We start from the raw sequence: 12,744 nt of genomic DNA, 5'->3' as shown, positions 1-12,744 counted from the left end.
GGATTGAACTAAATAATCCAGGGTTATTTCCCTATTTTAACATAGGCTTCTTAGCAATCTTAATTTCATTTACAACCTTAACTGCCCTTTGTCATGTAATCAAACATATTTATAGGTTCTGGAGATTAGGATGTGGACTTAACATTTAGTGGATGAGGAGGCACTATTCTGCCTACCACAATGGCTCTTTTAAGAGTTAGTAGGCAATTTGATCAACAAGACACACTAATATGGAAAAGAAGCTTTTCTTAAAAATAAATTGTTAATCAGTTAAATTATAAATCATGACTGAGGGCAATACTAACATTTGTTGCAGCTGGTTCTTCCCAACAGGTATGTCAGTGGCCCACATGTTGAATGCCCAGTGATCTCTCTCAGGCTGACTCCTGCCCTGGATAGATGAAGAGATCCAAGACTTACTAAAATTCCCCTGTTCTGAGTCCCATTCCTTCAGGACATGTAGTTATATTATCATTTAATTCATTAAGAACTCAGCCTCTAGGCCAGGCACGGTGGCTCACACCTGTAATCCCAGCACTTTGGAGGCCAAGGCAGGCAGATTACCTGCGGTCAGGAGTTTGAGACCAGACTGGCTCACATGGGGAAACCCCATCTCTACTAAAAATACAAAAATTAGCTGGGGGTGGTGGCACATGCCTGTAGTCCCAGCTACTCAGGAGGCTGAGGCAGAAGAATCACTTGAGTCTGGGAAGTGAAGATTTACTTCAACTCAAAAAAAAAAAAAAAAAAAGAACTCAGTCTAGATCTCTGGTCACTTTGTAGCTAAATGACCTTTAGGAAGTTATTCAATCTAAGATTCAGTAAAATGGTCTGTTGTGGAGATTAAATATGAAAAAAAATGTGAAACTCTTAGCAAAATATGTGACACTTAGTGAGCACTCAATAAATTTTCATTAGTGATAGAAGTAGTAGTTGGAGTGATGATATTATAATAGTTAAAATGTTAATGCTCATGTGTTGTTATATAATATCTCGTTGGTGACTCCTGAGGAAACACAATGGCTTTATGCACGGTTTTCAATCCACTCAGTAGGCCCCAGGGGAGGTTGGGCACATCTCTTTAAAGCATGACAGCTGGAGAGTGTTGATGCAAAGTAAACAGAACAATTTTGTTAAAATCTGTTTTCAATATGGTGCTTGGCATTCATTGAAATAAAAATATCTGCAGCTTTGAGAACGAAGATGTAAAAATCACTGTTCTCTCTGAAAGAAATGACCCTCTAATAGTGGAAGAGTGGCAGGTATGGGGGTAGTATCTGGCAAGACTGCTCCCCAAAATCTGACCATAGAGGTAATTGCCTACTCTGTTTCATGTGGTGTCAGACTGACCTTATGAAGAGAGACAGATTTAATGTCCACGTCAGAGAAGGAATATTGGTGCTCCCAGCCTAGCAGAGAGAGGTTTTGCTGGCTTCTACCTCAACAAAAGCACTACTAAAAGCCCTAAGAGTCGTAACATAAATGTTGGTTATTCTTTGCCTTCATGAGGAAAAATAGAATCATCTGGAAATGGAAGAAGGAAATGTTTTACATTTGAAATGTTTCCAAACTGGTGTTCTTTATTTCATTTTAGGGAACAACTGTGGCTTTTCCATCCTCATTTGATAATTACTTCCTTTGCAAACATCAAACGAATTTTTTCATATGTGGAAGATGGTGCATGAATGATAGCACCCAAAATAATCCTTGCTGTTCTCACATAGCATATGCTCTTTTGATATTTTTAGCATATTGTAGTTGACAAATGAATACTAATCACTGATTTCTCTTCACTCTTTTTCTCTTTCAGGCCCTTGAGGGAAAGCTACTTGATCAAACATCCGATAGTCACAAATTTGAAACCGTGCTTCAGAATCCCAGCACATAGTAAAAGACAACACTGATAATTATACCTGTCAAGAAGCTGTGAACACATGGTGTATAAATTCTTTACCAAGGCAACTCGACACCTTCTTTCTCTGGGCTTGAACCGCCACTGCTCACGTGGGCTTTACATACATTGACCTTCCATTCACTGCAGTGGGAATTCTCAGTGTGCAGAGGGAGAGGTTTTCTAGTCTGCAAACTGAAACAGTGTAAGAAGAATAAAGTCTATGACTTTTAAATAAATCACCAGGGCCAAGATTGAGTGAATCTTGGGTCCATAGCTTTTCCAGGTATTAGCAAACCCCTCATTAGGCTATAATTCAAACTGCATCAGTTCAAAGTGAAACCTACACATTGCTCCTTACCCTCACCTGCTCCACAATCCATAGTGCTGAGTTGTCTGAATTGGAATTCCAGTTAATTGCAAGTTCAACCTGTTTTCCTCTTGAAAATCGCAAGGTATCATACTATATTTATATTTTCTTCAGGTTCTAGAAGCAATCGGCTTTTTCTTTTGTTTCCACGAATTTTATTATGCATTAATAGAATGGACCAATTTTAGCTCAACTTTTAGTTTGTTAGAAGCAAGTGTAGGAACTCTAGCACTGTAGTTTTTAATTATTGCTTGTATCTATTAATTCCAACAGAGTACAATGTATATTTATTCTATAAAATATATATTATCAGAGTGCATTTGTTACAACTTAGGTTCTTTTCTTACCAAGTATTAAGAATCTAGTAAGAGAATACTAGCAAAGGACCTAGCCCCGTGAACAGATTCTCGTATGTTATATACATAAACCCACTCTCAATATTTTTTGTTGAGTTTTATACTTTTTGATTGATAAACACTGAAGAAATCTAAACTCTACTCACACTGATGTGCTGTCATAGAAGCCTATTTCATATTTTAAAGCTTAGCAAAACTAAATTATATGTGCATATATATTCAAATATTTGTGTCACACAAAGTTTAGGTCAATTTCCCCAAATATAAGCTAGATATTTTTGGCACTCTAAGATAAACAAGTATTATTTCTTTTATAATTGGGCAGGTGGAAACCAGTGATATCAATATTGTGAATGGCAGATGCTGCTTCCTCTAGAAAAAATAAAATAAAATCACCAACTTTGTTAATATATTCCCATAGGTAAATAGACAATGAGATATCATCTTTCAGAAAATATCATTCACTGGAAAATAATCTGTTAGAACTACATTTACAGGTCATAATTTTTGGTTTATGGTAAATCTAGGCACCTAAGTCTGATTTTACTTTATGAAATAAATAGGAAGCAATAATTGTTTGGGCATTTGAATACCTTAAGCACATAAATGAACCTAAGAAAAGAATAATTGCTTAGTTGAAGTATTCAAAATAGATCAGGAAACCACAGGCAAATATTTGAATGTTCCCTTTTCTCAAATACAGAAATTGATTCCCCAAGATACAATACAATTTGACACTTCAGATAATCCCCCAAAATAGAAATGTATGAAGCTCAGTTTAGACTGTCTTCTTGAAAATAAAACAAAACCAATCAAAACTACCCAGCACATTTTATTATGCCCTGTTGGGTGATAGTATTGTCAATACCAGGTTTTCCCTGCTCTTCACAATGCATCCCTCACCAGAGGAAAAACAGCAAGGAAACTAGGACAATTGCTAATTTCAACAATGCCCCCCTGTGATAACAGATTCCCATCCTTGAATACATATCATTTTTTACTAGAGAGAACGGGGGTGGTGAGGTGGGGGCAGTTAGGACCCTGTATGTTATGTAAAATAGATTTACAAAAAGGACAAGCATGATAAAAGGGAATGAATGGAGACGATGTATTATTCAGTTTGAAAGAGATAGTTCACATTTTTATAAGAAAAATTTAATAAAACATATATTTTAGTTATCATTTAACAAAGATATATTAAAGCTATTCAGGCAATGCCACAGGATTCTCATGAAGGGAAATCACTGAACCCTTGTCATGAGAAAATGGTCATTTCAACACATTTCAATACATTGTATAAATTTGGAGCTTAAGGTGAGTGAGTATGTTTTCACTTAGTCATAAATGTTTGGTCAAAATTAAAGTTATCATATGGTTTCACATCAATACAAATATTGTCACAGTGTTACAGAAACAACTATCAAACGGTAAGATAGTTTACATTTGTGTTTTCTAGAAGCCTTTGTATTTATGCTTCATTTGGTTAATGTTAAGTGCTGATAAAGGCATACCAGATTGTTTGTCAAAGTAAGGAAGCAATCCATCACACCTAGGACATCTAAGGATGGATTATACGTCAGAGTGGTCTCATATACAAATGACCATTTTCCTTCAGTAAAATATTGTTGGTTGAAATGTAAGTCTTTTCCTAAAGTTTTAATCAGAGGTAGCCATCACTAAGACTTAAGCCACCTGTGGTTCTCTTAAGTTTCACTGAAGCCAGAAGAAGAAGGAAATTACCACAACTTGTATTACACTAATTATCTTCATTATTAACGATCATATTAGAGCTACTGACATGTCCCAAATTATATTAAAATAAAAACCTGCATTGCTCTGACATGAAGCTCAATTCAATGTAATAAACAAATTAGGTATTAAACGTTATAATTTTAAAAACTGCTATGATATCACCAGAAATCCTGGTGAAATTTAATTTTTTCCCTTTTTTAGGTCAGTGGCCGGTGGGATAGATTTTTCTAAACTTTTTCCTGCTATGATTTTGAAGACAAATACATAGAGCACAGTTCAGTAAAAGAGTTTCCAAGCCTTTTCACTGGAGCATTTACATTTTGATTCTGTTGTCATTTGAAATAGAACATCTGCAGGGAGATAATGAGCTTAAGTTACAATTGACTTTGGAAAGAATAACAGACTTTTGTGTTTCCTCAATCATGTAGTCAATAGGGAATTCTCCAGTTATGTGAACAATCACAATCTTTTAAGACAATACTTAGATCTAAATGCAAAATCTAGCATGCAGAGGCTTTTTAAGGATTTTAGACTGTCTCCAAAGAACTTGGCTAGAGATGGATTACACAGATTTACAAATGCAGTTTTCAACTGTGACATCAAACTGATCTTATCTCATTTCATGTTACTCAACTGTGCCCGTAGGACCCCAAGAGGTGGAATATTTTGTCTACATTATTTTAAACATCTATAGATATGTGTGGATGTGTGAATAATGCCTAAATTTCTCATCTTTTAACTAGTTTGTTTTTATCATACAGACACAGCCTGTTCATAAGACCAGCTTTAGACAACGTAGAACTCAATGCTCTGAAGATTCAGGGAGGCCACCATAGAAAAAGATCTTCCAAAATATGGGGTGGTCCGACCCATCTCATCCCTCTCTAGCTGGAAAACTATAGAGAAAGGGCTGTGACTGCCTTGACCGCTGCCTGGCACAATGTAGGCACTCGGTATTTGTTGGATGAATAAATGGCTGAATCAGTGAATAGACAAAAAACATGGATTTTGCCTTCTGAAAATCTCACAAATTTTACCAGCTTATATTATACTGATTGTCACTATGATTTCTAAGTTTCATGGTTAGAACCATATTTTGAGTCTATATAAAAACTTTTTAGATGTATGAATTTGAAATTTCATTAATTACTTTAAAGGCTTCAAAGATTTGAGGACATTTGAACGGTGGATAAGGAACAATGTTTGGGGATACAGAGTTTTTATGCTGAGTTGAACTCAACCTTTCTAGTTCTTTATACAAGCTTCCTGAATTATCTGGCAGGAATGATTCAAACATAAAACCCCATTTTTAAATTTTATAAAAGATATTTTCATTTTTATATAAAAAGATCATCAGGCATATTATCCCCTTTGATATTTATTAACAACTGTTCTCTAAGAAATTCATAATAATTGGAGACACCATCCCTAAATCTCTTCCTATTTTCAAAAGATCATTTATCCTTTCATATTTGATTCCTGGAATACACTAAGCTGAAGTTTAATCACATACTTACTCAGATGTTTCCATGTGTTTATTCATTTAACAAATACTTATTGTGTACCTAGTGCATGCTAGGTTCTGGAAATGCAACAGCAAACAAGACAGACACAATCCCTCTTGGAGCTTACTGTGAGAAACTCTCCAACATTTACCCTAGCAATAACTAGAGAGTTTACTGTCCATTGGGTCCTCTTCACACCTGATAGAAAAAATAAAATTCCTCACCCCATGGAAGTCATGAAATACTCCCTGCACAGATTTGTGTGAGCTTGCTTTTCTAAAACCACTGCTCAAAAATGCTGCTTAGTTTATCTATAAACCACGGTTATACCCCAGTGAGGTAGGTAAGTAATTTATTCATAACTAACATTTATGCAGCTCTATTTTCTAGCTACTGTGCTGAGTGCTTTTATGGACTATCTCACTAAATCCCTTCAACAACTCTATTCAGTAGGTTCCATTTTATAGATAAACAAACTGAAGCACAGATATATTATGTGACTTGTCCAAGGTCACACAGCTAGCAGGTGGAACTGGGATTTGAACCCACGCAGTCTGACACAAGAGTTCATGTGTCTAATCATTATCTGTGGTTTGGGGGACACCATTACATTAAAATGAATGAGTCACTAAGTGAGTCACTGTATATAAAATACTTGGAAATTGTAAAGTAATATACAAAAGATATTAACAAAGTATTATTCATGGTAAACAAATCACATCAGTAGCAAACACAGGGTGAGAACTCAATCTTATGTTATAGCTTACTCTTAAGAAGAATGTGTGAAGCCAGGAACATGGTTAAAGGTACAGACCAGAAAATTTCTGACATGTGATAAATATTTCAGTGACTTTTCAGATTTATTTCTTGTTAGCCACTGTGTCTATTTGGTGCTACAAAAACTGAAAGAAACAAAATCCCTGATGTAAGGGCTTATAATAAATACACAGTTTGGAGATGAACTAAGGATATTTTACATTTACGGGGAAGGATTGGACAATAGTATCATTTTCTCACCATTTGCATGTACATCATGTCTTTCCAATTGTTTTCATTATTTTTCTGAAAGAGCTGCAAAATTGTGCAGTGGTTCAACCTGACCAAAGTGGTATTATGCTGCTGGGAAGTAAAAGTATTAGACACCAAACTGGAAGTATTGTTTTCATTATCAAATGACTTTAAGTTCTTTTAAAGCATGGATGTAAAAGAATTTTTAGATACTGAAGACACCTGAATATTGGGATGCTAAGTTTCTTGGGTTTCTCCATTCTTGACCACACAGTGGTGTCATTCTATTGAGCGCTTAGATTCTGTAAAGGAAAAGACAAATTTTTTTTTTGCTTTCTAGTCTCAAACTCAACATAGAACACTTCTGTGACCAAATGTAAAGGTTTCCTCACTGCCCCCACCCCATCAATTTTCCAAGCAGGTACCAAATGGATATCCTATAATTCAATTCAATTCTGAAACTATTTACTTGAAGATGGTGTAGATTCCACAGATTGAGGGCTCAGTCTCACAACACTTAGCCTACTTAAGATGCCAATTGCAAGTAGTAGGTTGTCACCTGTCCTTTGACTGGCTGGAGACTGAGATTCTCACAAGCCCTTCTTTGGGTTCAGCTTGGACAGCTCACAAAACTGAGGAAAACACCTACTTAGTTTACTGGTTTATTATAAAATGAATCATAAAGGGAATTTTTACCCAGTTCAAATTATATGGTCATGTAGTTACCAGAAACCTATATTCAAGAATGTTTATCAGTGTCCTTTCCATCCTTTCACAAACCTCTTTGAAGACACAATATTCTAGGATTTTGCTTGCTTGTGAAGTTTTCAGAAACTGCATCAGAATTAAGCAATTAACTGTGGAAATGACTTAAGATAGGCATAAGGACACAATCCACAAGGAAATTTGGTTATTTCTGTGGCCTACAATAATTTAACATATTAACCATAATTATGAGTGATAGATAGTCTATACCCAGACATATCAGAATTTTAGGAGTCCCATACAATTTTGGAACATATATTAATAACATATTTATGAAATACAACTCAAAGAAGGTTAAACATCATTTCTTATTTGATAAGGCTTCCCATGTAATTTAACACATCAAATAATTCTATTTCTCTCGCTTTTGGATGCTGCAGGGACCTTCTCTAGCATCCTAACTTTAGAGGTCAAAAAAAAAAGACTTAATTATGAAGATGAAATTTGATTTTAGGAAACCTGTCAAATATGTGTTTTAAAACACTTAACCAAAATAGAATCACAGGCCACTGTAAAATAATGATCATCCATGTAGCCGAAATAATAATTTAAAGATTTTGAAAAAAAGCAAAAACCTTTACTCTTTGAGAGAAGACCCGGTTTCCCAAACAATCAAAATACCTGAGAGATAGAGCATGAGATGGAATATGTCTCTCTCTCATCACTGTTTCTTATTTTTTGCTTTTTACTCAAAAGGTGAACAAAAACATTTTACTGACATAATAACACTACATAAAATTTTTGTTCAAAAGAGAAAACCAAATTTTATTTTTGGATTAGTATATTATCAACACTAAAGCTAATTTTAATAAAACCTTATAAATCTATCAGATCTGTCATCTTATAGCCACACAATATTTTCATACACCCTTTTTTGTTTTACATTTTCTAGCTCTTCCAAACTCTCTATATTCATTTAGTTTTACCTATTTCGTATTCAATTTGAAATTTTTAAGAAACTTCTACACTAGACAAAATTATTTTTATGTCAACACACACTTTTATGCCTTTACAACTTTCCTCACCAAAAGCGTATCTTGCTTTTGTTTATACATTCTGTATAAATAATTGTTTTTTTCATATCTAGTAGTTTTAATTACATTAACTCCAATTTTAACTCTCAGTAACCCTAATTTCTAGTGAAAATATTAGGAAGAAATTTTGAACTGTTTTATATCAGTATTTATAGATAAAAACAAGTTTATAGTTTTTTAGAAAGACATTTTCCTAAATTATTGTTAACAGATCTAAATATATTTAGCTTTTCTATACTGCATAAAAATAATATGTCAAGGTATATAGACTTAAACTCATGCCTGATAACTAATATTTCAGTATTTTACCTTATTTAAAAATGACTCAGGCATTTTATGACTATTAATTTAACAAAAGTTGACTTTAAAATTTTAAATTACTGAAAATAATTTTGAAACTGTTACCAGGGGTACTTGCTCCCAGAGCTCCCAAGATGGTGGTGGGCCACTTCCAAAATGGCAGCAGGCCACTTCCAAGATGGTGGCAAGACTCGTGTTCTCTGACCTGGGGTTCTTGGCCTCACGGATTCCAAGGAATGGAATCTTGGGCCATGCGGTGAGTGTTATAGCTCTATTAGAAGTCGTGGGTCATGGAAGAGAACCGTGGAACCCAGTGACTAGTGTTCAGCTGGATTAGGATGAACCCAGGCACTTAGCCATGCAGGAACAATGGCAAGCCTTTAACCCAATCAGGAGTGGTAATGGGCGCCTTGCTGGATCAGGAGCACAGCGGGCACCCTGCTGGATCAGGAGGGATGGAAGTCAGCAGCGGGTCTGTGACAGCGGCAAAACAGCAGTGGTGGATGGTGAGCGAAAGCTCAAAAGCTCAGCTGGAGCCGTAACAAACATGGACCAGAAGAGTGCAGTTGCAAGATTTAATAGAGTGAAATAGAGTGAAAACAGAGCTCCCATACAAGGAGGGGACCCAAAGGGGGTTGCTGTTGCTGGCTGCAATGCCTGGGTTTATATCCCGATCCTTGTCCCTCCCGCTGGGCTCTCAGGCAATAAATGATTGGCTATTTCTTTACCTCCTGTTTTCGCCTAATTAGCATTTTAGTGAGCTCTCTGATTGGTTGGGTGTGAACTAAGTTGCAAGCCCCATGTTTAAAGGTGGATGCAGTCACCTTCCCAGCTAGACTTAGGGATTCTTAGTCAACCTAGGAAATCCAGCTAGTCCTGTCTCTCCAAACTATAGCACAAATACCCTACCCAATGTCTTTCCTAGTCATCCTGGGTTCCAAATAGCCACGTGGCACCCAAGAGGACTATGAAAAGCAGGGCTTGAGTCCTGTATTTATATACCAGTTATTGAGGTCAGGATAAAAGACAGAGCCAGGGAGAAAATGTTTGGAGGATGGAAACCCTCCCAGAATAGCCAGGAGGCAAAGCTGAGTCAAGGAAGAAGGGTCCATAGTGGGCCTGTCTCTGTCTTATAGCTGCTGGTCTAGGTACTGAGAACATGTCCCCATACCTCACAATGACCACCTACTCAGACTCTGAAATCCAGAGGCTCAACCAAAAACACAAGCTTGCAGTCAAATCAAGCAAGTACTGAATTATATTTAACTGATAATTTTGAAGCCAATCCTATTTTACCAACAATTTTTAAAACTGCTTTTTTTTTTTTTTTTTACCAAATATTATCACATACACATAATGTATACGGACATACAAACACAGATAGAAGCAGATCTTACAGCTTTTATAAAGGATTCTAGTTTGTCAGACTCTAAGTGGATTTCCCCTTCAGCTTATCAATCTTCCAATTACCTGTTTCATTGTTCTAAGCAGTTGTTAAGTAGGCACCAAAGTGGTATTTCTAAAGGCACAATTCTTACGTGAAACAAGATTTGTATTTCAAAAGCACAGAGCTAAAACTTTAGGCCTACATATTGTATCATTTGCTCAAACCAAGGAAAAACTGGTGTAAGTAAAAGTTCAGTTAAGACAAGATGTGAGAAAAGCACCTTAAACAAAGGTATGACTTTGTCAGGCCTCTGAGCCCAAGCTAAGCCATCATATCCCCTGTGACCTGCACGTACACATCCAGATGGCCGGTTCCTGCCTTAACTGATGACATTCCACCACAAAAGAAGTGAAAATGCCCTGTTCCTGCCTTAACAGATGGCATTATCTTGTGAAATTCCTTCTCCTGGCTCATCCTGGCTCAAAAGCTCCCCTACTGAGCACCTTGTGACCCCCCACTCCTGCCTGCCAAAAGAACAACCCCCTTTTCCTTTACCTACCCAAATCCTATAAAACGGCCCCACCCCTATCTCCCTTTGCTGACTCTCTTTTCGGATTCAGCCCGCCTGCACCCAGGTGAAATAAACAGCCATGTTGCTCACACAAAGCCTGTTTGGTGGTCTCTTCACACGGACGCGCATGAAATTTGGTGCCGTGACTCGGATTGGGGGACCTTCCTTGGGAGATCAATCCCCTGTCCTCCTGCTCTTTGCTTCATGAGAAAGATCCACCTACGACCTCAGGTCCTCAGACCAACCAGCCCAAGAAACATCTCACCAATTTCAAATCTGGTAAGTGGCCTCTTTTTACTCTCTTCTCCAACCTCTCTCACTGTCCCTCACTTTCTCCTTTCTGCTCTTCAATTTCTCCCTTCTTTTAATTTCAGTTCCTTTCATTTTCTGGTAGAGACAAAGGAGACACGTTTTATCCATGGACTCAAAACTCTGGTGCTGGTCACGGACTAGGGAAGGCAGCCTTCCCTTGGTGTTTAATCACTGGAGGGACGCTTCTCTGATTATTCACCCAGGTTTCGGAGGTATCAGACCACTCAGGGATGCCTGCCTTGGTCCTTCACCCTTAGCGGCAAGTCCCGCTTTTCTGGGGTAGGGGCAAGTAACTCAGGCCCTTCTCTCTGTGTCTCTACCCCTTCTCCTCCTTTCTGGGGGGCAAGAAACCCCCAACCCCTTCTCCTTCACTCTTAGTGGCAAGTCCCGCTTTTCTAAAGGAGGGGCAAGTACCCCAACCTCTTATCTCTGCGCCCCAATCCCTTATTTCCGTGCCCTGACCTCTTATATCTCTGCACCCCGATCCCTTATTTCCGCTCCCCAACCTCTTATATCTCTGTTCCCTGATCCCTTATTTCCGCACCTCAATCTCGTATCTCTGCGCCCCCAACCCCTTTCCCACTTTTCTGGAGGGTAAGAACCCCCGAACCGCTTCCCTCCGTGTCTCTACTCTCCCTTTTCTTTAAACTTGCCTCCTTCACTATGGGCAACCTTCCACCCTCCATTCCTCCTTCTTCTTCCTTAGCCTGTGTTCTTAAGAACTTAAAACCTCTTCAACTCTCACCTGACCTAAAATCTAAGCATCTTATTTTCTTCTGCAATGCCGCTTGACCCCGATGCAAACTCGACAGTAGTTCCAAATAGCCAGAAAACAGCACTTTCAATTGTTCCATCCTGCAAGATCTAAATAATTCTTGTAAAATGGGCAAACGGTCTGAGGTGCCTGATGTCCAGGCATTCTTTTACACATCGGTCCCTCCCTAGTCTCTGTGCCTAGTGCAACTCGTCTCAAATTTTCCTTCTTTCCCTCCCACCTGTCCCCTCAGTCCCAACCCCAAGCGTCACTGAGTCTTTCTAATCTTCCTTTTCTACAGACCCATCTGACCTCTCCCTTCCTCCCCAGGCTGCTCCTCGCCAGGCCGAGCTAGGTCCCAATTCTTCCTCAGCCTCCGCTCCTCCACCCTATAATCTTTTTATCACCTCCCCTCCTCACACCTGTTCCGGCTTACAGTTTCGTTCCGTGACTAGCCCTCCCCCACCTGCCCAGCAATTTACTCTTAAAAAGGTGGCTGGAGCTAAAGGCATAGTCAAGGTTAATGCTCCTTTTTCTTTATCCCAAATCAGATAGCGTTTAGGCTCTTTTTCATCAAATATAAAAATCCAGCCCAGTTCATGACTCGTTTGGCAGCAGCCCTGAGACACTTACAGCCCTAGACTCTAAAAGGTCAAAAGGCCGTCTTATGGTCAATATACATTTTATTACCCAATCTGCTCCCGACATTAAATAAAACTCCAAAAATTAAATTCCAGCC

The 12,744-nt window shown here is 38.0% G+C and overlaps 1 protein-coding gene across 1 annotated transcript in view; it reads left to right on the top strand.

The window, feature by feature from the left end:
* Positions 1-7,021, top strand: part of LIN7A (lin-7 homolog A, crumbs cell polarity complex component) — a 147,655-nt gene extending 140,634 nt beyond the window's left edge. Inside the window, exon 6 of the mRNA XM_003811659.6 lies at positions 1,811-7,021. The gene's annotated coding sequence lies outside the window, so the exon portion shown is untranslated. The remainder of the gene's footprint in view (positions 1-1,810) is intronic.
* The last annotated feature ends 5,723 nt before the right edge of the window (positions 7,022-12,744 follow it).

The sequence above is a fragment of the Pan paniscus genome, chromosome 10, assembly GCF_029289425.2.
Source record: "Pan paniscus chromosome 10, NHGRI_mPanPan1-v2.0_pri, whole genome shotgun sequence".
Classification (NCBI taxonomy): Eukaryota; Metazoa; Chordata; class Mammalia; order Primates; family Hominidae; genus Pan; species Pan paniscus.
This window is presented reverse-complemented; position numbering and strand designations above follow the sequence as displayed.